A 24804-nucleotide genomic window follows, 5' to 3' on the forward strand; every position below is an offset into this window, starting at 1 on the left:
AATCAAAAAGTGCGCCTCCGTCTTCGTTCTCCCTGCGATTGCGCTTTCCGCCAGACGTTTTTTAGGCAAAGTGAAAGACCGCGCGGCCCATAGACATTGTTTAACCACCATCTCACGTCCCGTACGGCACCAAGATTGACGCACAGAGGGTGGCAGGTAACGGAAGTGTGAGGCGGTGAAGTTGTTTTGTCGTATCGCCGAGTGCGCGACCAGTGGCTCCTGCGCCATGATGGTTCGCTCGGTAGATTCTAGTCAAGTTCCCCTGCTAGAGTACACCGCTGTCTCATTCGGTTCCGGCAACCGTTGACGTCCCGCGAAACGCCATGAAATGGCGCGAGCAGTGAAAGGGGTTTTTCAATTCGTAATTTCTCGCAATTAAAGCACCTTTCGCCGCCGAGTAAACGCTGAGAGGGCTTCGGGGCAGTTGAAGTTTCGTCTGAGCCCAACTTGCTGTTTGCCTTCAGTGCCCCTTTAAATAATGCAATAGCATGGACCTAGCGGTCGCCAGGGTCGTGCTAGAGGAATCTGACTGCGGGACTCTGGAGCCTCAAGCGACCGGCTGCATAACGGCCACCGTCATGTGGCTGGTTATTCGTGGCTTGCATGCTCCGAGAGTCCGTTCCGTGGCAAATGCTCACGGGTACCTCCGTATTCACGCTCTTATTTCACCCAGTGGCGCAACCAGGTGTGGACACCCCTTCCTTGAACCGCACTGCGCGCAGAAGAGAGTTTGCTGCAAGCGCACGGCTTCAACGACGAAGTGATCAACGCTTGCGCACGGCCTGTATTGTAGGCGCGTCGTCTTCCTTCGGGAGTATACGTTGTTCACTCCTCGCTGTTGCGATCGCTGCAGCACTCGCTAGCACGCGACGTGAACTCCTTGGTCGAGAACAGTGGGACCGAGTGATGTTTGAGTAGAGCACCCAACTGTTGTTTTATGGTTACCAGTCATTGTATACTTCCCGTCGCAATTTTATAAATGTTGGATACTTTCTTAGAACTAAGTGTTCCGTGTTCAGGGGAATTTTGTTTTTCACCCAGAGGAGAAAAAGTTTCTCTCGATTTTCTTTTTCAGCATTCGTATCTCCAATCAAGGCTCTTCGTTGCTCATTCCTCCAAAGGCGACCATGTGTGCACTGAGTAAGTGGGCGGTCTTTTGTCGGAGCCATACATGCGTGAAAAGTGGAGTGGGGTCGAGTGGCCGTCTTTTTGCTGTGCGCGCTGCAGGGCTGCTGGGGGAAGCGGCCACAAAAGGCCCCCTCCGCGTTACTGGGGCGGGCCGCGAGACGTGCTTCTTTGTCCTGTTCCGCCGCCTACGTGCCAGCCCGGGTCACGTCTTTCAGCCGGTCACCGATGCACGAGGCCGGTGCACACACGCCGCGCTCATCGATGGCGTCAGCTGTCAGCCACGCATGCATGCGTGCCAGGCCCCGAACCGATTGGCATCCAACTGGGCGTCCGCCTCCTCGACAGGTGCGCGCGAGATCGAAACAACAAAAACCGGTCATACGTCGAGAAATTTAGGGCAAACCTTTTTAAGGTGCCGGTAAGATGGGGCCGTTTCCAGGCGGTGCGAACCTTTGCGAAACCATGCGAAACCATGCGAACCTTTGCCATTGGCGACAAAATATGACCAGTTTTGCCAAAGCCACCTCATGTTGTGCCCATCCCTTCTACTCTTCTTTTTTTCATATGCTTGTGGTTATAAGCTTGTTACAGTTGTTGTTGCATTCTGTATTTAAATTTGTTATGCGTGTCATCGATATGTTCTCCTCCTGCGTGATGTACAAAATAAGAGAGAGAGAGAACAACATCTTTATTGGCCGGCTAAATTAGTCGCAGATACCAGCCTCCTGTAGGGGAGGCAGCATCTATGACTGCTGGCGTTGGAGGGCCTCCATCGCGAACTGGACGGCTCCCCGTTGAGAGTCTGTCTTCCTTGCCCAATAAGGAATGCAGTATTTCTAACTATACTGACTGACTGACTGGCCAACTCGCTAGCTAAGTAATTAACTTAGCACCTAAACAGCTAGCTTCTAACTAGCTGAGTAGCTGTCTAGGTAAATAGTGCCACTCCAACAAAACATGCAGAAAAGTTATGCTGTTCGTCGAATTTCGCCAACGGGAAAATGGTACAATAAATGAAATGTGCACAGAAAGGTCGGTCGACGCAGTTTCCATGCGGAGTTAATTTTTCCTAGGCTGAACCACAACTGTGGCTATAATATCGACATAGCTAGCGGGAACGGGCGGGATGGAGATTGATTCCTGCCTCATTCGCAAACCTGGAATGTGATTAGCGGTGGAATTCTGTGCTGTGCTCGTTACAAATGCGTCCGTCCGTTTAGCATTATTTTCAAGGCATGGCGTAGTCTCGGTCACGGGGCCTCTGACGTACTAACGTACGCAGGGGTGGGAGGGGGGGGGGGGGGGGGCGATTCGTCTGAGATTCGTCTCAGCGTTCCGGGCATTCGAAAAAAAACACCCTGATTGTCACCATTGGCCCTTCAACAGCTTACGATGCTGTTACTGCATGAACGTTACAACGACCGGAAACATATTAGACACACGGATGGTTCAGTAATTTCATCCAGCTCGACAGGTGCGGGGGTTGTACCAGCAGACTTAACCACGACTCAATCCCGCATATCACGAGCTCGACAGCTGCAGAACTTGCAGCCATTCGTGGGGCTCTTGATCACTTTATTGGAGCTACTCCTCAAAAGTGTGCAATCTTCTCTAACCCCACGGCTGCCTTAAAAAGCTTTCTATGCGCGCAGCCCTGCACTACACTCTAATCCGGGTAACCCATAATGTAACTTCTAAACGGAAGTAACCTATAAAATAAAGGTTACAATGGATTCATTTTGATGTTTTCTTTATCCCAGTCCGTTCTAAGGGTTACAAGCGTGAGGTTAAAAGCGATTTATAGGTTACAATAATGATTTATAGGTTACATCAACAAAATCTGACATGTAACCTCTACGTTGTAACCTATAAAACGCCCTGTAACCTCTAAGAGATGCTCGTCGCGCCTTCTCTCCCGGCGGCCGTTTATTTCTCCGTTGCATGACGGGATATAGAGTAATGGCGGTGCCGGCAGGCCCGGTGGCCGCGTTTTCGCGCCACTCGAGCCTTTTAACCGCTGTGATACCCCTACGATGAAGCGAGGATTGCTGTAACAAGACTTATTTGTCGGCGTGAGTCGCGGAGGCTGCGGCGAGCCCATTTGTGACTGGCAGCGCTTCACGGACCGTTCTTCTACGACCAGCATCAAGTTCGCATGTTGGACCAATGCCCCGGCGCCAGTGAAAGCGAACTCGGTGAGTATATTCCCGTGACGGTTTCGGTGTTTTCATTGGATGTATCTTTTCGCTGGGGGCTTTTCAATTTGAAATTGCAGCATTCGAGAGGGATTTTCGTTACCTGACTGGTTGCTTCGCTGGACGTTTTCTGTTGTCCGCGACGGCAATTGAATGAAATCACGGGCTTGCGTTCGTTGCGTCAGACTAGAGCGGACGATCGGGAAAGCACAGATAACGGCGCCCGTGACCTGCTTTCTGCTCTGTTTGCGCGCCTTCGTCATGTGTTGAGCGTTTTGTTTACGCTGTTCGCTGCATCGGGCGCACTTGACGAGTTATTGGACCATGTAATTGCCAGGTAGCTCTGTTTGAATAATTGAATTTTTTCCCATTAAAGTCTTATATTATCGCGCTATTCTCTGGGTATTATCATTTTGTTTCAGTCGTCGGAAAATGTTCATTTTTCTCGCTGCATATATTCGGAATGGTGTTCATTTTATTGGTCTTGTAGTAATATATCCGGATAAACACAAGGTGTGTGCTGCAGAAAAGTAGTCCACTAAATGCTGGCCGAAATTTCTAAACTCACTTTTGTCCAGCACAAGCCTCTTTTTTGTGAAAGTTTGCCTTACGGCACAATAAGAAGTTTTCGTATGTACAACACTCCTCATTTTTTTCATTCTTTTCCTTGAGTGGGTAAATTTGGTGTTAGTCATTTTGAGACAGCGGGCCATTTCCACCATGTTAAGTGGTTTATTATTCTCATTCGCACAAATCAGTCGTTTATTTATTCGCGTGGTATTGCAGGGCAAATGATTGTCTCGCGTGATCCTAGTGTAGTGCAGTAAAGCGACTTTACAGAATGGTGGTATGTATGAGCCAGCATGCAGGCTGCTTGATTGTTTTTTGATGATACAGAAATTGTGACGACTTACACAGAGACAGGTGCAGGTGTAAAAATGGGTTCTGCACCCTCATCGGATCCTGGCTGTTCAAAAAGTGTGGTTGCATCTGGCTACCTATGCTATGACTTATCAGCACTACTGTTTTTTCTTACAGGCAGTGTTCCTTGAGCTGACAACCAGGACTCCCCTGCGTGTGACACAAGTTGAAATGAAGTCTGATTTCAGCGGAAACAACGGTATGAAAATGCAATAACTAAAACACATTCGTTCAAATATTCTTTGTAAAGATGGCACCCAGGCCTGCACAGACAAAAGTATGATTCACTTGTAAAAATGCGAGGCCTTTCTTCAAGTGTTATGATGTTATATTTCGTATCTTATTTTGCCTCATGTTTAGTGACTCTGTCTTTCAGTTCGTTACTACATGAATGTTATGAATTCACATAAAGATTTCCTCAGTATGGAGCTTTGTAGTTTTTCAGCAACTCTAGCTATTCTATAGGATGCGTGGTTTTGCAGAGCCAACAAGAAGAACTCTTTTTCTAAAATAGGTCTGTAAGAAATCCCCAGTTGTTAGTGAGTGCTTGTGCTGTGTTCTTTTCTTCGTCTTGTCAAGTTTGAGGTGTTCTTTCATTATGAATGTATACCAACTGCCCAGCTCTAAAGCCTATTACATTTTAACCCAACTAACCCTTCGAGTCATTACAGGTACAGACCTCCTGGGAATGCCACTTGAAGATCGGTGCAAGTTCTAGATGTATCCTCTCCCACAACACATCTGGACGAAGAAAAAATGTAAGTTGGCGATTCCTTTTTACTGATAGCCGAGGAAGAAACCACCGATAAGAACACTTTACTTAAATGAAAAACGTTTCGGCTTCCACGTGGGATCCTTGTTCAAAATGAAACTGCCAGTACGAGGGGGGGGGGGGGGGGGGGGAGGCGGAGGAGGATGTTTAAGTACAGCCAAAAATGTGACGCAGGTGGCGTCAGCATCGTGAAAGCATGTTTCCTGGGTTTAGTGCGACGTTCGCTCTGTTGCGTGTACGAGTGATTCCACATGAAGGAGCGGAAACGTTTTTGTTTTCTCTTTTGCAAATGTATGTCAGTTTATCTCGTAGCCCAAAGTTTCTGCCTGTTCTGGGTGAGCATGCAGAAACATTTCGCGAGATAAACTGGAACACGTCACGATTAAAATTTGGCAAGGTTGGCCGGTATGACTATAGTGACTTCGCGTTGTTCTGAACAATGCGGCCAAATTACTCTGTGTAACGATTATATTAGGAAAGGCCGTAAATCACTCCTCTGGTGTGGCCTTTCATTTCATTATCTGGTCTCCGTCTTCATTTCCGTGCAATATATTTTTCGTACTTCACATGCCTGTGGTTTGGTGTGAGGGGCTTATGGTTGCACTGGATTTTGTTCTTTTTCTGAAATTTTCTGTAGATGGCTCTTCAAGGTGGGGAAATCCAAGTGACGGCCCCTCACATATATACCTCCATCTGCGGCAGCAGGATCAAGCAGGGAAATCTTCAACGTGCCCTGATTTTGTGCCTGCTTGTGTACTACGTAAATTGCGAAGCTTATCTCTGAATTTTTCCAAGCGCCTTTTTTCATGCAGGAAACTATAGATACCATTTAAAGTTTGTCCAAAAGATAGATTGCAATCGGCCTAGAAACTTGTTAGTGCTGCATAAAAAACGATAACTTGGCGTGGGAATCACAACTCAGGTGGAACTGTAAAGAGGAACCTAAGAGGGAAGTGTAAAGATGGATTCGTAAAGACGAGTGAATTCCAAGTGTAATATTAGACTGAGTGAAACGGAGAATGTAGGGAACATAGCCATAAACACTGCTTTGTATGAAAAAGTGAATTTGTAATAAATGTTCTTTCTACTTTCCCACATTCTGCGTTTTTTCTGTGGGGAACCACGACAACAACGCTGTACTCGGAAAGTGCACCAGTGAGAACCATCTTATCAATGTACCTCAAACTCGAATTCGTCTGAAATTGTTCAATGGCAGTATCCAAACAATTCGGAATGCTTTGCATACATCCGTGCAAATATTGAGGTAAAGTATTTGTATATTTGGCCATGTTTGTGAACCTGTTCACGCAACATTTATTAAATAGGTTTAATAAGGATATATGAATAAACCGATTTTTACCTGGAAGTCTAAAGCAATATAGGAAACACCAATTCGCCCAGGAATCCGCACTCGTCTAATACTCATTAAGGAACGATAATAACGTTGGGGTGGTTCGCAGCTTTACTTTTTAATAAATAGCCCACATGTGTTTCATAATAATAAATGTGAATGTTCAAAACTACCGATGCCAAACTTCTGGAAATGTGCTCCTGTTAAATGCGCAAATATGTGTGCATGTACTGCAATTCTCTTTTGATAATCATGGCCTTGGTTGTCAGACAATAATTTTTGGCTTAAGGCTATGTTATCATAACTTTGGCGTCCTTTTGAAGTATGCTATCAAGTGCATGTTTCCACTCAAGCTTGGTTTCACTAAAGCCTAATGTTGTTTAACTAAATCTCAATTTAGCAAAAGACCTATCATGCATGTTTGATACTGGTTTCTGAAACGCCACAAAGCTGATGCAAACATCAAATTTAGTTATGCCTGTTTGTAAGACTTAAGCGTAGCCAATAGTAACGAAGATTTTTGGGTGACAACCTGGGTAACAATTATCGAACAGGTAATGCAATGCATATATATTAAGAGAACATTTTCAAGCTTTTTGGCACTGCTGTTTTAGGAATTATAAACGTAACTTCTCTTTTAGCCCCAGCCGTGTGGCCGGCAGTTCATTCAAGGGACGAAGAAAAGACACCCGACGCAAAAGTTTAGATGGCGCAATGGACAGCATGGTCGCACATATCTTCCACTAACGCAATGTTTGTTCACCACGCGGGAAAGGTGCCTTCGGAGTGTCGCCACAGCGGCGCCGGCGAAAGCGCGCCTGGCGCGCAACATCGCACCTTCCAATTTCTGTGGCCTTGGACGGCGGTAGATGTAACTGATATAAAGGTATACATGCTGAAAGCTGCAAAGTAACCCATAACTGCGTAACCCTTACGTGTATACGTATATAAAGGTTACGAAGATATAGGTTACATTTGTACCTTATAAATTATAGGTTACAAAAATTCGAAAATGTATACCTCTATTAAGGGTTACCCAGCTTAGAGTGTACGACCCCTTCAACCAAGTGGTGACGGAGATTAGAGAAAAATTCCATCAGGCCATCACAGACGGCCATGACATAATATTGCAGTGGCTTTCAGGTACCTGCATGCGGAATCATCGGCAACGTAATGGCCGATGAAGCTGCCCGTACAGGCCACGAGAACGAACGCATCATCCTGCTTCGGCTCTCAAGAACCGATGCCGCGAGGTGACTTCGTTCTCTTGCTCGTAGGAGTATCATGAACCAATGGAACACACCGGGATTTTCGAATCCCCGTCTATATCCAAGCTCCCCTTCTCCACCACCGTCTTCCGTATGGGCTGTCTCGACCCCAGTCGACTTTGCTTTGTCGACTGTGGTTGGAAGTGGCCTTTGCGAAAGCCTACTCCTTCCTCATCGGGACGGCCAGCAGCGCCCACTGAGACGCCTGTGGGGCGGAAGAGACAAAAGAGCATGTGCTGTGTCGCTGCCCCAAATGCTCATCGGAGAGAAGCGTGATTGCACCGTGCTCAGCCGATTGGGCAATCGACCTTTTACAGTAGAGTCTATCTTAGGTCATCGGTGGCTACACTCGACTTCGCAGAAGGCGACAAAAGCCCTTCTACGTTTCCTTAGCGACACGAATTTACACGAACGACTGTTGTGCCTAAAACGAGACTTGAGTGCTCAGCTTCCCGCTCCTATCTTTTCCTCTTCGTCTGCCCTCACTTTTATTCCTCTAACCCCACTCCCCCAGTGTAGGGTAGCAAACCGGATTGTACACCTGGTGAATCTCTCGAGCTTTCAGTCGTTTTATTGCTCTCCTCCTCCTTGGAACGTGCACTACGCTGACTCGTAATGCATACCACTCTATAGAAAGAAGTCTAGCGCGAGCAGTTTAGAGCAGTGAGTCTGTTCTTTTCACCCCACAAGACCTCTCCCACCTTCTCAAGGGACCCACGTTACCACTTTTATAAGTGTCCACCTCCAACACGTCGCTGGCCACAAACACCGGACCTTCTGCTTCCACTTCCCTGACTCGTCCTGGAGTCTTCTTGCCCAAGTAAAAGCTCTCTCTCTCTCTCTCTCTCTCTCTCTCTCTCTCTCTCTCTCTCTCTCTCTCTCTCTCTCTCTCTCTCTCTCTCTCTCTCTCTCTCTCTCTCTCTCTCTCTCTCTCTCTCTCTCTCTCTCTCTCTCTCTCTCTCAAATCGGTGCAATCAGTGAATCGGCTATCTTACGGTGTGGTGGCACGGCAGCAGAACAATGAATCAGGGTCAATTTCTGACGCCTGCAGGAAGCCCAGTCGACGCGTCCGGCCAATTCTATTTACTTGTCTCCCGGCTCTCCAGCACTCTTTCCCCATTGGAGGCCTGCAAGGCATCCCAAATAAGCGTTTTGCTTAAATTTTCATTCATAGATTGCGTGAAAAATGCTCCTGTTTTCATTCCGCTCGTATAGAAATGAAACTTGAAGAAAACGGCTGCTTCAGAAACATTTTTCGAGTCGAAACTGGAGCTTGAATGTCGCGTCGTTCTTGATTTCGTATCACATGCATTTAATCGCATCAACCCTACCCGTCCTTGAGAATATTTGTCATTGCGGGATTCAGCTGTACTAAATGGAACATAGTGAGGCCATCGAAGGTGCCACTTTCCGGCTGACATAACCTCTCTGGCACCACGCCTGGCTATTCTCTCATCGTAATAGGGGGAGGGGAGCAAAAGCTGCTACACGGTTTTTTGACAGTGTCATGACATTTCAGCCCCCATTTTTTTTTTTCAGAGTTACTCAATATGAACCAGTTGCGAAACCAATAGGCTCCATGTATCAAAAGTCGGCCCGCGGTTGCCCCGCCCCCTTCCGCACGCTGGGCCAAACAAGGAAGCTAGCACGGAACAAGTAAGGCCTTAGGAGAAAGTTGAGTAGCCTGTCACCTGTCGACAGAAAGTTGAATTAATACTCAAGTGCTTGCGGCTGCTGCCGTAAGTCACAAAACAAAAGCCGTGTAAGCATAAGTAAAGTAAACATTACCTAATTTAATGTTTCCTAATTTGAGAAGCAGGCTTTATTTATTAAGTTGTGTTATCAAGCACATGTTTAGCAAGGGCCAGTTTTTGTCCTGTAGGTGCCGCGCCAGCACGCTTGCCCCTCAGATTCCACGTAGCAGGGTGAGTAGGGCAGGGTGACCCGCCCCGCCCGGATTCTGAAGCGGAGTTTCGCGAAGGGAAGAACTGAGCTTTTGTTCACCCACATGACGCCTCACGGCCAATTGGAGGCCCGCGCATACCCCACTCGCAGCACTGGCAAGGGGGCGTTAGGCAGGCACGCACCCTCGTTCGCTGCCAATGGGGATTTCGATGGTTGGCTATACACGCAGCCAACGAGGATGTTGTGGACGGCTACACGCATCCGAATGGAATTCACTGGGCTCTTGGGGACGCCGCTGTTTTCGCCGACTGAGCCAAGTAAGGAGTGAATGGTGCTGGTCACACCACCGTATGTGCCGGGTGAATATGCGCCGCGCGGGGATAGCAGGCCGAAAAGAGGAACGCGTGTCACGTGACCCTGCGTCAGATCAGTAGAGACACCCTCCGGTGTACGAATTTGATTCACTTGGTACTCGTGCGAATGCAAGCGCTGAGAACGCCTTGTGCGAACGTTGCGAGGGGCGGCTGATACGCCATACACGCCGTTTCAGTAGACCTCCCGCGTCCCGGTGACTGATATTAACCAGAAGCCGCTGTGCAGATATGTAGGGAAGAAGGCGGCTAAATACCGTCGCTTACTCGGTCAGGGTAACGTTTATTGTAAGTGAGCAGCGAAGGGAACGCGTTAGCGAGTTACTTTTTGCATAGTTGAGAGCAGATAATGCATGTTTTACCCAAGTGTCGGCCTATGGAATTTCCCGCGCATTCTTGAACATGCACGTCCGGTGGGGCTGTATGTACACCTGCAGAGAGTTTTACAGAGAGTTCTAGCACTCCGTATGCTCCGCATGGTCCGTTCGTACCGTTTTGACCTGGACCCGACCTGGCACTTGCGCATTGGTTGCGGTAAAGGGATTAGTTCCCACGCATTCGTCACGGCGGGTGGTGTACTCCTCGCCGTGCCCGCGCGCAGGCTCAGTCGGGTCCCGGTCAACACGGAGTGCTAAAACTCTCTAATGAAGCTTGAACGGCGTGGCAGGTCTCAAGCGCGGATAATCCGGAATTGAGCAAGAAAACAGAGGTGCGAGGGCAGTCACAACAGCAAGAAAATTAGGGACGACCGAGCTCAAGATATGTGACTCCAATTAAAACCAGCAACTATATTGATTGTCCTAATTGTTTGCCTCCGTTGCGTGGGTCAGAACTTAGTAGCGAACATTAATGACCTAGACGTTGGGGCAGTACGAGGCGTGGGAGGGACGCTGAAGTGAGTTGTAGCCATTATCTACGAACCTAACCAGAATATAATTTATAATTGGAATGCGTAGCCCACATTATATGACGGCACACTGGCAGTTAAGTAAACGGGCTGAATTTAGCGGGTCACTAGCACGTTTAGCCTGCAAAACCTGCGCGTGAACAAGGAAAACATCAAGAGTACCTGTGAAATGGGTAAAAATCTACATTTTGTCGGCTCAGATACGTCGCCCAATGCAGGGCGACGTCACTGCGGTGATTGGGGGGGGGGGAGGCAGGAACGGCACGGGGTATTTTTTCTTTCGTTGCTTATTACGGATGAACAAAGGCTCTAAACTTACTTTAAGCAGTGAAATAATGAATTACATGCGTTAAACTGAACACACTGCAGCCGCTACTAAGAGTTGGGAAAATTACCTTCCGTGTCTCTTCAAGACGAGCTTTCTTGCCTAGCGTTGGACCCGTTCCTACCCCCAAATAACAGAACACTTTTTGCCGGGTCTGAAAAAGCCATCAAAAGGGCGTTACTCGTCCCTTTTCAGGGAAGGTGACTACGTCGTTGCTTCCTTGCCAGGAAGAAGTAACTGAATACAGCACAACGCGTTGCACACAATTCTGCTGCTTGAAAGCTTGATGATACCTCGGTTTCTTCTTACAGCGTGTGCACATTTTGTGAAACAGCCGAAAGAACTCGCGAAATCTCAACCGTTACAATCTCTACATAGAAAAGAACCGGAAAAACAAGCGGAGAAATATAACATTATACATTTCCTGCAATACTGACAGTCAAACAGCAAGCAAACGCAAACCAAGTGTTTGTTTGTGTCCCTGACGCTGGCATAGGCGATTTTTTCAGTTTGGAAATGAGAATCTCACGGCGTTGTGTGAGTATGTATTAAAGAAACTTCAGGTCAGAGACGCTGGGGCTCGAAGCTCTCACGGTGATGTTGATCCTTATTGAGCTGATCGCAGCAGGTTCATAAAGGGCTCCCGGGACGCAACATGCTTTATTTCCTTCCAAGAAAACCGGCCTGGTCACTCATGGAAGAGACCTCGCGGTTGTAGTGTTCGCGGAGCGCGAGAAACATACAGCCGACACGTCTGGCGTTCAGTCTGAGAGTGCCTTTATTTTTCGTTTCCCCTCCCCGGGTCGCGCCGCTTATGGTCAAAAGATCCAGAGTCAAAAGGTCCAAAGAGTCAAAAGATCCAATAATCACGTGACAGCCGAGTCAAAAGATCCAACGGGTCAAAAGGTCCAATGTGGGTCAAAAGGTCCAAAGAGTCAGAAGATCCAATGAGTCAAAAGGTCCAAAGCGAGTCAAAAGATCCAACGAGTCAGGAGATCCAAGGGGTCAAAAGGTCCAATAATTCCGAAACCGCGTCAGAAGGTCGGACGAATTATGAGAACCTTCGGAGCCATGGCTAGGGTGTGCAATTTATAGACTGCGTAATTTTATTGTATTTTTAGTGTTATTTTCGCTCCCATACTTGAACTTTCACTTCTAAACGTAGAAGATATGCACTTGGCGCGTCGAATGAAGCTGTGGCTAATTTGAACGTTATGAACAACATCATTCATCAAGCTTGTTTTTATTTCTGATTATTTTCTCAGGTTGCTGTCGTTTCTCGCTCCTTTGTCATTTGATACTATTACATTATAATATTTTGGTAATTATTGCTTATGTAGAATGTGAGCTTCAGCGATGTCGACGAGCCACGACCACATGTCGTTCATGTTCGGCTACGCTGCGCTAACTTGTATGATTGCTGCTGAAAATATTCCGGACAAATGTTCTTGCATCTTTTTTATCAAAGTCAATATCCATCAAATAAATGACCCTTATATGGCTCATGATTACACCCAGAAAAAATCAAGAGTTCGAATAGCAGTGCTACATTGCTACTCTTTGGGAAGCTGATTACTAGGTTTCCAGGCGACCTGAGTTGAAGTACGTCATGATAACCTGAAGCCGCTAGTTGCAGTCCGCGTGTCTCTTTTTTTACACTCTCGATAGTGTAGTGCCAACCCTTGCTTGTGTGGCTTCGCTTCCATTTTCCATTTTGTGCAGCTAGAGAGCTACGGGCGGTGGGGAGCTGATGCTGACATTGGTCTCGGATAAGAACAAAGCCACGGCCAAAGTATGGCAGTATGCTTTGAGAAAGAACGCCGAAAATGACAAATGACCTCTTCTTTCTGCAAATTAAATCTATGTATGTTCCAGAAAGCATTAACAATGCCTTTGGGCATTTCAAACCACAAACACACTAAACACACCGATTTCCTGGAAATGGGGGTGACGCCGGGACAGAAACGTCCGGTGAGGTAGAGAAAGTGCCCTTAGTAACGCATCCGTAATAAGGCATTATGCGCGTTGTGTTACCAGCAAACAGAAGAGCACATGGATGCAAAATGCCAAAAAATTACAAGTTGTTTGTGATTGAGTTAGAAAGCGACTGGTTCCTATCCCCTAGCGAAGGCGATCAATTACGCAGCTTTATCACAGGTACTCGAAAGTGGAAAAAAATTGTTAGCGTCACTGATTTCTAAACAAAGATATGGTGATAATAAGTCGCTAAAAAGAAAGCGATATACGCAACAATAATATTATCTCAAAGCTACAGTTATTACGGCAACAAGTCCGCAGATAAATAGTGCTTCATTTGGGAAGGCCGCATGACCTTTTCACTTCGTTAAAATAACGCAGAATTACGAGCAAGAACACGAGTAATAAATAAGTACGATTTTGTGTCTACAACTGCTACGACGCACACATCTTGCTGCCTACAACGCGCGCTTGAATTGGTTTTTGTATTTTTGTACCGAAAGTTCCGTGTACCGAAAGGCCCCGAAACCGAAACGCCCTATACTGAAAAGACCGGAGCCGCTAAATGGCATTGTTAATGTTCGCTTAACCACTGAAATAATTTCCCATGCCCGTGACGCAAACGTATTTTTGTATGAGGGCAACATGCATATACTTGAAAGAAAAACTAGCATATAGGGCTCGGAAATTGGTGCTTAGAACGAATGAACACGCTCCTTGTAGGGAAAACGAAGAGGCAACGGAGTTATAATCCTGGCCCTTAGCAAACAAAAGTACGCCAAGGTGAGGCTCATAAAGAGACAAGATCACTTGATTGGCCTTAGCTCCGTCAAAAGATAGAAGTCAGAATGTCTAATATTGGACCTCTTGACTCGTTGGACCTTTTGACTCGCCTTAGCCGCGTCAAAAGGTCCAATACAAGTCAAAATATCCAACGAGTCAAAAGATCCAACGGGTCGAAAGGTCCACAGTGAGTCAAAAGATCCAACGAGTCAAAAGATCCAACGCGTCAAAAGATCCAATATTGGACCTTTTGACTCTTTGGATCTCTTGACTCGGAATCGGGTCGCGCCCTCGTAATTCCTTCGTCGGGCGGGCCGAGCCGCCGGCTGCGCGCCGTCGGCTCGGGTTTCCCTTGCGTCTCGGCGTAAACACACAGCACATCTTCCCCTCTCAGCCTTCCCTTTTACAAGCGTTGGACAGGCTTGACTACACGTCCACTCCGTGTCTTGTAGCCTTGTGGGGCGGATGAGCTCTCCTGGGGTTCATTTGTTTCTGGCGGCTTTTGGTCGTCGTAAACCGGCGCTTCTCCCACCTCACGTCTCCTTGCATCTTGCGAAGCTGGCGGGTTTCTCCCAGGCGTTGATTCATTCGATGAGTCTGGAACCTCAACTTCAGGGACTGGGGCTAAGTGGATTCGGTTCCTTCTCAGTTGGTCTGTGTCTGTCTCCACGATGTAAGACCTCGGAGACCCCGCCGATGAAAGCACCGTTCCAGTCTTGTTCTGGTTCTTTATCCACACAGTTTCTCCCGGCTCTAAATCACGGAGGATCCGAGCCCCGTGCCTTCTGTCGTGGTTTCTCTTCTGCTGGGCTGCTCGGCGCAGTTCCCACGCCCGGAGCGCTGTATTGTCGACAACAGCGGGATCTAGCGAACTAGACACTGCCGGAACAGACGTTCTCAGACGCCGTCCCATTAACAACTCCGCAGGGCTAAAGCCATTTGCAAGTGGCGTGGCTCTGTACGCCTGAAGAGCAACATAACTGTCCCCCGTTTTCTGCAGGCTCTTCTTTATGATCCGCATGGCTGCCTCAACGAAGCCATTGCTTTGCGGAAACCTGGGGCTTGATGTTACGTGTTCGAAGCCCCATTCTTCCGCGAACTGGCGGAAAGCAGAGCCATCAAGTTTTTTGAACTGAGGTCCATTGTCGCTGAAAACTGTCTCAGGCGTGCCATGCCTTGCGAAAATAGACTTCACGTGCTTGATAACTTCTTGCGCTGTCATACTCGGAAGCAGGGCGATCTCGGGATACCTTGAATAATAATCGGTCACAAGCAAGTAGTTCTTCCCTCCACAGTGAAACATATCCATGGCAACTTTCTGCCATGGTCGATCGGGAAAATCAGATGGCATCAACGGCTCATGTCTGTATCCCTGTTCTTTAACGCACTGTGTACATCGGCGAACAAGCTCTTCGATTTCTGTCGATACACCCGGCCACCATACCGACTCTCGGGCTCTTGCTCGACACTTAACAATTCCTTGATGTCCCTGGTGTATCTTCGCGAGTATTTCTTTGCGCATGGGCCCAGGAATTATAATCCTTGATCCTTTCATGAGAAGGCCATCTTGAACAGCTATGTCTGACCTGTGCTGCCAATAATCTTTACATTCGAAAGGGAGCTCTTTGTGGTCTGGCCATCCATCATTGCAGTAGCTGCTCAACTTGCTGCAAATTGGATCTGCCGCTTGCTCTCGTCGAATTTCCGCAAGTCTCTTGTCAGTTGACGGAAGATTGGCAATTACGCTTCTAACGTAGCATGCAACTTCTTCTTCAAGCTCAGTGCTATCTCGGTGAGGTAGCGGCTGTCGAGACAGAGCGTCAGCAGCAACAAGGTCCTTGCCCGGCACATGTGTCATTTTATAGGAAAAACTCATCATGCGCATTTTTAGCCTTTGTAGCCTGGGAGTGATATCCGACAAATGTTTCGACATGAAAATCGGAACTAACGGCTTATGGTCAGTTTCAATGGTAAACTGTAATCCAGTGACATACTCCTGAAACTTCTCACATGCCCAGGTCACAGCAAGGCCTTCTTTCTCAATCTGAGCGTACCTCCTTTCTGTCTCTGACAGGCTACGGGATGCGTACGCTACAGGTCGATAGACTCCATCTTTCTGCTTCTGTCACAGAACTGCACCTAACCCGAACGATGAGGCATCTGCTGAAACTACAGTCATGTTCTCTGGGTCGAATACTGATAGAACTGGACTTTCAGACAGCTTTTTCTTCAGCAGTTCGAAGCTTTTTTGTTGAGCTGAGGTCCATACCCACTCGCTTTTCGCGTTTAGAAGAGCGTTCATGGGGTGAGCTATTTCTGACATGTTCGGGACAAACTTCATCAGGTAGTTTGCCATTCCGAGAAACCTTCTCAGCTCCTGAGTGTTTGATGGTGGCCTCATGTCAATGATAGCCTGCACTTTTGACGGGTCGGCATGAATTCCTTGGTTATCAACGATGTGTCCTAAGAACTTTACCCTTTGAACATTGAACTCGCACTTTTCACGGTTCAACGTGACGCCATGTTTCTGTAACCTTTCCAAAACCGCTCTGAGACGGGCGTTATGCTCGGGCGTTTTGCGGCACTTGTTGCACGTCGCGTTTTGTGCAGGGCACTTCCCTGTAGTGTGCTGCGAGTAGCCACAGAACATACACTGCTTTGCTTCGGATTCAGGCGGCTTCTTGTCTCGTGTTGCAGACCCCTTTCGATTTCTTGGAGGTACAGTCATTTTACAAGTCTGGCCGACTCTGTCCACGTTTCCTTCCTTGTCTCCGTGGAGCGTAGCAGCTTGTTCTTTTACGACTTCAGACTGTCGCGCCATGTTGGTGGCCTTTTCGAGGGTCAGCTCCGCGTCCAGCTGCATTCGTTCAGACAGCTTGCGGTCCCTGATTCCCACTACTATCCGGTCCCGGATCATCTCGTCATGCAGTTCTCCGAAACTGCACAACTTGGCCAGTCGGTGTAGCTCAGTGACGAACTCTTCGACACCTTCTCCTTCCCGCTGTTCTCTTCTGAAGAATGTCGCTCTTTCGTACACGACATTTCTTCTAACTACGAAGTGGTTCTCGAACGCCTGCCAAACATCGTTGTAGCTGTTCTTCTGTTCCTCTGTCAACTTGAATGAGGCAAGGATGTCTTCTGCCTTGTCGCCCATTAAGTAGACCAATGCGTAGACGTGTTCCACCGCACATTTCGAGGCGAGGCCACTCACGATGCGAAAACGTTCAAAACGCCGCTTCCATTGCGGCCACTCACTTGGGCTTGCGAAAGTAAATTCCTCTGGAGGCTTGCATTGAAAACTGGACATGGCCATTTTTCCTTCCTGGGCTTGCGACCCCTCCATCGGTGCCTTCGTAGCAGGTTCGAACGTACGCTGCCACCATGTAGTGTTCGCGGAGCGCGAGAAACATACAGCCGACACGTCTGGCGTTCAGTCTGAGAGTGCCTTTATTTTTCGCTTCCCCTCCCTGGGTCGCGCCCTCGTAATTCCTTCGTCGGGCGGGCCGAGCCGCCGGCTGCGCGCCGTCGGCTCGGGTTTCCCTTGCGTCTCGGCGTAAACACACAGCACAGCGGTGATGCATATAAACATCCTGCCGCCGAAACTCCCAGAGAATCGTTGGGCAACGGGAATTTCTCGGAATGGGGTGCAATGTATGGTGCGCTTTATCCAGACCAGGGATTTATACACACACCTCCAACACCCCCCAAACACCTACCCAGAAGGATTTGGACACCCCCTAAAAAGATTTCACAACCACAAGCACCCCGCCCGGGGCTTTGTCCACCCCTCTCCCCCAAACAGGCCCTCACACCCGCCAGGAGGATTTCGACCCCCCCCCCTCCCCCCCAGATCCAGACGAACCGAACGAAGCGCGTGGCTACAGCGGCTGATGCGCGGACCCTTGACTCGGCGATTGATCGCCTGACTGGTGAAGTCGACGCGGCGCACAAATGCTGCGCGCGCGCTTTTGGGTCCACTGAGCTGCTATTCCAGGCTCGTAACTCTTAAAACAGAGCTGAAGAAAGGCGAGAGAAGAGAGCGAATAAATAAGAGCCCACTGTCAGGGCCGCCTCACTTCTCCCGTTCTCCCACGTGGTCGCAGCGGGACACTCATTGTTCGAGAGCTGGACAAACAATCGTGGAATCACCCATTGTCTGCGACTCGGCGCGACGGCCACCGAAGGCAGGGCAGCACAACAGTAGCCACCGCCTTGGCCACTACTGCGGCGCTGCCACGAGGCACCGCGACGCGCCGAGAAGAAGGTGCGCTCATCTGGGCTCTGACTGCGCGAGGCACACTTCGCACGGGCTCCCATCTCGGCACCCGCGACCTTGACCCCGTTTCCTTCGTTTTTCTTTTGCCCGCTTGGTTTTCAAAGTCCAGCGTCCGCGCCGTTTTATTTTGAATGCTTCATCGAGCATGCCCGTGTCACACTTACTCGCGTGCCATGAGTGAGAAGTGGTGTGGCGAGGATTTTCAACGAGATAAAAATGACGAGGAAAAACGTCATGGTGGGCGCTCATCTATTTCGTGCATTCTTTTTTAAACATACTGCATTGCGTGGCTCATATCGCCTCGAAAAGGTACGTGTCGTCTTTGTTGCCACGACGAAGGCGAAACACGAGGATTGGACTACTCCTCTCTCTCTCTCTCTCTCTCTCTCTCTCTCTCTCTCTCTCTCTCTCTCTCTCTCTCTCTCTCTCTCTCGGTGTTCCGTCCCCACTTTCCCGAGCGTCACTTTCTGCGTGCATGGACAGCCTCCTATCACCTCGGGGCCTTTCGATTTAGACCTGTCGCGTGCAGTTTCCCGGTTATACTCCTGCGTGCAATCGTGTTAGGTCCGCGATAATCACCTGGTTATGACGTTCTTGAGAAAACTGCATCGATTGCGCAAGAGAGCGAGAAAGAAGGGGGAGGTGGATACGAGGTCCACAAAAATATATTTCGGGTGCGAGTGAAGGAAGCAAGGATGAAAATGCCTAGAACCAGGAAGCTTGGGGAGTGCCTCAGCGAGTCATGCTCTCCATAAAAGGGGTGGACCACACAAGGAAACACAAAGGAAGGAACCCTGGGTTCAGCAGCCCAACGCAGCCACTGCATCGCCGCGGCGGTTTCCTTTCGGGATTTCTTAAACACACGGAGATTCATCGCAGCTAGTATAGCAGCTCTCTTTAGGGTGACAGCGGAGAAGGACTGCGCGATTGCCGCGGACTGCGGAAAGAGCAACGAATTCGGGCTCATGTACCGCTCCTTCCAGGCACTTGTGCACAATTAAAGGCCGCGGCGGGGGGGGACGCGCGTGCTACACAGGGTTCATCTGCAAGGGCTCAGATGAGCCGTGCGCTATGTAGAGGGTTTGGATTTCTTCTATTAGTTCTTGATTGGTGCCTGGGTAGTTTTGAATTATTTGTGTTAGGCGATGGTGATGTGCCGTTTTTGACTGCTTAGGATCGAGCATGTATCGGAGTATGGCCCATGTGTGTGCGTCCACAGTTTCCGCTGGGATATCCGGGTCTAGTGGTTGGTCGTGGTGTCGCTTGGTTTCGACTATTTGGTTTACCCAGCTGTCCAGTGTTGCGGTATTGATTTCAGCGGGAGTATTTTGCTCGCATGTGCGTCTAAACGCATCCCAGTTGGTGATGTATTGTTGCCTTAAACGTGGTTTCAGGTTGGAAGAGAGGGAGATGTTTAGTTGGACTATGTAATGGTGGCTGCCCAAAGTGTGGGATGTGCAACTCCATTTGGCGTTTTTGATTCTGTGTGTGAATGATAAGTCCGGGGAAGTGTCTTTCTGCGCGCTATTTCCAATTCTCGAGGGGATAGACGGATCGGACTCAATCGTGAGCCGTTGGGTCTGCGCCAGCTCCCATAGGAGGCGACCTTTTCGCGTAATTCTGGTATAACCCCACGCCGTGTGGGGAGCGTTGAAGTCACCCAGGATGGCTAGAGGGTGGGGACCCGCTGTCTGTTTTGCTAGATTGAAGAGCTGAGAGAAATTGTGTGTATGAGCACGAGGGCTGCTGTATACGTTTAGTATGTACATTCGGGAAGCAGTGCGTTTAGGCGGATATAGCACGACAATATCGTGGGGTATTTCTATGCTGTCGAAATGCATACATTCTGCAGGCATGTTTCTATGCACAAGGGTGGCTGTGAATGGGTTATTGGGACGTACCTCCTTATCGAGGACCAGACAATAGCGCGTTGGATCTCGATATAACTGAAGCTGAAGTCAGAGCAGCCCTGACTCGTCTCCGTCCAGGGTCTGCGCCAGGTATGGATGGCGTGACCAATAAGATGCTACGAAACCTCGATGACAACTCAATTACCACGCTAACCCGGTACTATAATCATTACTGGTAAAATATCCCTTATTCCTAAACCGGGAAAGCCCCTCAGCCTAGAACACCTACGGCCAATTTCTCTAACTTCGTGTATGGGCAAAGTGCTGGAAAACATTATTCACGCACAATTAATAAAATACATAGATCAAACAGGTGCACTTCCCAACACCATTATTGGCTTTAGGGCAGGACTCTCCACGCAAGACGTGCATCTCCAATTGCTTCATGACATAATCATCCCCCCTTCAAAGGTCGATGCAGCGGCCATACTCGCACTACACCTCACTAAAGCATTTGATAGAGTATCCCATTTAGCTATACTTAGCAACTTGGAATCACTAGCTCCGGGACATCGCACGTAAAATTATATCAAAAACTTCTTAACGGCTCGAACGGCAATAATCCAGATTGGTGACATCACCTCGGGCACCATAACTCTTCCCTCTATAGGCACCCCACAAGGCGCAGTTCTGTCACCACTTCTTTTCAATCTTGCTCTGCTAAACATCCCTCGGCAACTTGCGCAGGTTCCCAATTTACGACACAGCATCTACGCCGACGATATTACCCTGTGGGCGTCAAGGGGCAGTGATGGCCAAATCGAAGACACCCTACAAACGGGTGCCCGAATCGTCACTGACGAAGCTCGCAAGGTCGGATTAGAATGCTCCCCACATAAATCACAACTACTTCTCCTTCCAGCTAAATCGGGTTCAAAAACGCCTCCCAGTATAAAAGTCCACGTGGGGAACGTGGAAGTGTTGGAGGTGCCTAGCATTAAAATTCTGGGCCTTACTCTCCAGCGCAACCGCGCGCCCACCTGCTTTATAACTCAATTAAAATCCCAGGTAACTCAAACCATGGGCATATTACGCAGAATTTCCGCTCGCAACAAAGGTCTTAAAGAAGCAGAGAGAACCCGCCTCATACAGGCGTTTGTAATAAGCCGTATTACGTATTCTCTGACATACCTCAATCCCTCTCAAGCAGAGTTGGCAAAAATTAATTGTCTCATTCGCCGGATATACAAGACGGCATTGCAGTTACCCCACAGCACTCCCACTGCCAGATTAGAACAGCTGGGCGTTTACAACACTGCAGAAGAAATAGTCGAGGCCCATCAACTCAATCAGCTTAAGCGCCTATGGACAACATCCACTGGTCGACAGATCATGCATAGATTAAATCTGCGAGCTCCGCTAATCACTGATCCCAAAGTCCCCATTCCTCCAAGCATTCATGCGCACCTCTGCATCCGCCCTCTTTGTTGTGCACTGGGTGCATATTGCGTGGGAGACCACGCAATATGCACCCAGTGCACAACAAAGCACGCAGGGATCAGCGAGCACGGGCCTTGACTGAGAAATATCCCATTAAGCCGAGCACCCTCTACGTAGACGCAGCAGACTATAGACATCACGACGCGTACGCTGTCACAGCAATATTCAGCCCCAACTCCCCACCCCTCACCTCCCTCACAATACGCACCCGTCGTCCGGCAACGGCGGAGGAGGCGGAAATCGCCCTAGCACTAACGCAACGGCCAACCCCCACAATTATCATCTCTGATTCGAAAACGGCCATTCAAAACTTTGCCAGAATTCTTGTTCAAAATCCCCCTACCGACCCCGTGGAGCTGATCTGGACTCCTGCCCATACAGGGCTGGGGGGCAACGAGGCAGCCAACAAAGCAGCTCGAGAACTCACTGTCCGAGCAGGCCCAAGCCTCGTACCCTTACACGGAGCCCGATCAGCCCGAGACAGCTTGCTTAGCTATCGGGAAATAACTGAGCATTACCGCCTCGCCCGCCGCATATTCCCGCCGGCTCATCCTACCCTCTCTCACTCTGAAGAACGCTTATGGCGCCTCATTCAAACAAACACTTTGCCCTGTCGCGCCAAACTGCACCTAATTCATCCCACACTGTATCAGTCCCCCAACTGCCCCGCATGTGGCTTGAAAGACACCATCATCCATACCATGTGGGCATGCAACAATGACCCCTTCCCATTAATCTGTACCACCGAGCAATGGGAGGCGGCGCTGGGTAGCTCCGACCCGCAGATGCAAACAAGTCTGACGGAACGGGCTGCCTTGGTCACCGGCAAACTGCAACTACCGGTCACCGCCCCTCCTAACTACGTATCGCAATAAAGTTGATTTCTCTCTCTCTCTCTCTCTCTCTCTCTCTCTCTCTCTCTCTCTCTCTCTCTCTCTCTCTCTCTCTCTCTCTCTCTCTCTCTCTCTCTCTCTCTCTCATCTGCAAGGGCTGTAGAGTCGATTTAAATGCATGCGTGTGCCTCCACGTCCGAAAGCGTGCGGATGCCGAACTAGGCTCTGGCTGCGTATAGGGGATCCACCAATTTGCACACCGAGAAAAACAAGACGAAACACATGCGCCTCGCTTGGAATGTCAGTATGCGCTGCGGAAATTCCCAGGAACCGAAGGTCACACACACCCTTTAGGCATATTTCGAGACAAGGGGTTTCTTCACTTTGCAGCCTGCGTGCATCACGCAACACCGCCGCCTCACAAGGACGGGAACCAAGTTGGCAGACACTTGCATCGTTACGAGAGGCTGCGCACTGCTGAAAGCGTTGATTCTATGCGGAAATGGGGGGGTTGAGAAAGAACAGAGAACGCGGATGCTAGGCGCTCAGCACGAAAAGACGGCTGCAGGGTGGCGTGGAGATGCATCACTGCGGAATCACTGCTTGGAATGAGGTGCACGAGATATCGCACGGGTATTAGGTGAGCGAACGGGAACACGCCGAGGGAAACGGCATCATGGTTTTACTGCCTCTTGATTGCGTTGAAAGGCACGCGCGCATGCTTTTAGAGTTTAGAGGGGTGCGCTAAGTGTTTCCTTGGAAGGTTTGGTGCTCAGTGTCCTGCACTGTCGGCCCTCAAGCACACGAAGCATTTTGTAATTTACTAATCCGTCGAAAATCTACAAAATCTACGGTCTCACTTTTCTCATAATACGAGCACTTACCGAGCGCTTCCCGGGTTTATTCCTTCACGCCGGAAGTCCGTGAACTATGCGAGCTAAACACAAAGGTGTGATGCTGCTCGCTTCCTTCCTTTTAGGTGATCCATTACAACGGAGTTCGTTTGCCCCCTTTTCGGCTCCCATGCCACAGTACTCCCTACGCATGATTTTTTGTAGCCAGGTGGTGGGGGTTGTTTCGGTGTCAGAACACCCCCCGAAATTTATGCTTGCAGAAAAATGGGATGTACTGTTTGGGCGTCCGGCGCAGTCTCTATTTACCTTTATTTTTTTTCCAGGTAGCGTATAACACCTCCCGAAATATATTTACGGCTACGCCACTGCCACACTCTATTTCGCGTTACTGCATTAGGCGAAAACATGGCAGCCGAATGGCTGCGTTAACTGGTCGACGAATGTAGCTTGTTGATGTACCCGAGCGATCATCTCGCAATTCAGCTGAACTTACCAGGGGTCCAGTCAGCTGATGTTGCCGATTCTTAACACTCCGTATATGCGCCTGTATGCGCAAAGCAGCCCGGCCGAGTTCTCGCTTGCGGTCATATATAGGCCTAACGTCATGTTGGGAGGTGAAGAAGAAGAAGAAGAAACACATTTATTTGGGAGCAGAGTTAATTGACGATGGTGGCCACCGTTTTGGCGGCGAGCGTGGCCGCCCGGGCGACCAGTGAAGCTTGGGCCTCCTCTACCGCGGCTGTGGTAATTCCAAGGCTATGCGTTACCCGAGCATTCGCACCAGACCGCAAGACAACTTCTACTGCTGCTGAGTTGGTTGCCATACGGGAGGCGATTCGTTTAGTCTCCCGTGAATCACATCAAGCTTGGACCCTGTTTTGTGACTCCAAGCCAGCACTCCAGGTCCTCACGGAGTTATGAAGCAAGGACCTTATTATGCCCTTGCTGCGGAAGTACTCTAATTATGCTCATTGGCACTGCAACAAGGACATATCATCACCATTCAGCGGGTACCAGGCCACTGCGGGCTAGCTGGTAACGATTGGGCTGACCAGGAGGCAAAGAAGGTTTCTGCAAATGCAGATGTTGTACGTCTGCCGTTCGCAAGGACGGACACGACCGCCCTTCTGTCTACCATTCTCCGCCACGCCTCGGCGAGTAACTGGTCCCACCCTGACAATCGTCATAGAAGACTACACCGTCTGGAACCCGACTGCAAGTTTCGGTTACCTCCTGGTATTCAGCGAAACCACGCCACACTGTTTCAGAGACTACGGCTTGGCGTAGCCTTTACCCGTCGCTACAAGCACCTCATTGGCGTTACGAGTGACCCCGACTGTGAAACATTCCGTGTACCAGAGACTATTTCGCATGTTCTCCGCCACAGTCCAGGCTATGCGCATCCTCGAGAACAATTAGCAAGATCATTGGCCCGTTTGACCTGTCGTGTGGTGTCGGAGGAAGTACTGCTAAGACCTTGGCCACACGCGCAGCGTTCCCACAAGGCATTTAAAGCTGTGCTGACATTTCTGCGCAGCAGCGGCCTCTCAGCGATATTGTAGTTTAGGCCCGTCCGGCTGAACTTTAA

General features: G+C 49.2%; 1 protein-coding gene and 1 long non-coding RNA gene across 8 annotated transcripts in view; one reads left to right on the forward strand and one right to left on the reverse strand.

Moving 5' to 3' along the window:
• The window catches only part of LOC144156338 (heat shock 70 kDa protein 12A-like), a 234669-nt gene that overhangs the window by 71315 nt on the left and 138550 nt on the right, over positions 1-24804 (reverse strand). The gene's annotated exons all lie outside the window — the stretch shown is intronic.
• Positions 3068-6111, forward strand: LOC144173800 (uncharacterized). Of its 2 annotated transcripts, none has more exons than XR_013323389.1 (4): positions 3068-3660; positions 4362-4443; positions 4916-5002; positions 5654-6111. It is a non-coding gene; the product is annotated as an uncharacterized LOC144173800 (long non-coding RNA). The 2 variants fall into 2 exon arrangements; XR_013323388.1 differs by having other exon boundaries at positions 3068-3323.

This window comes from Haemaphysalis longicornis, unplaced genomic scaffold (assembly GCF_048455015.1).
Source record: "Haemaphysalis longicornis isolate Haplotype H1 unplaced genomic scaffold, Haemaphysalis longicornis Haplotype H1 scaffold_1, whole genome shotgun sequence".
Taxonomy (NCBI): Eukaryota; Metazoa; Arthropoda; class Arachnida; order Ixodida; family Ixodidae; genus Haemaphysalis; species Haemaphysalis longicornis.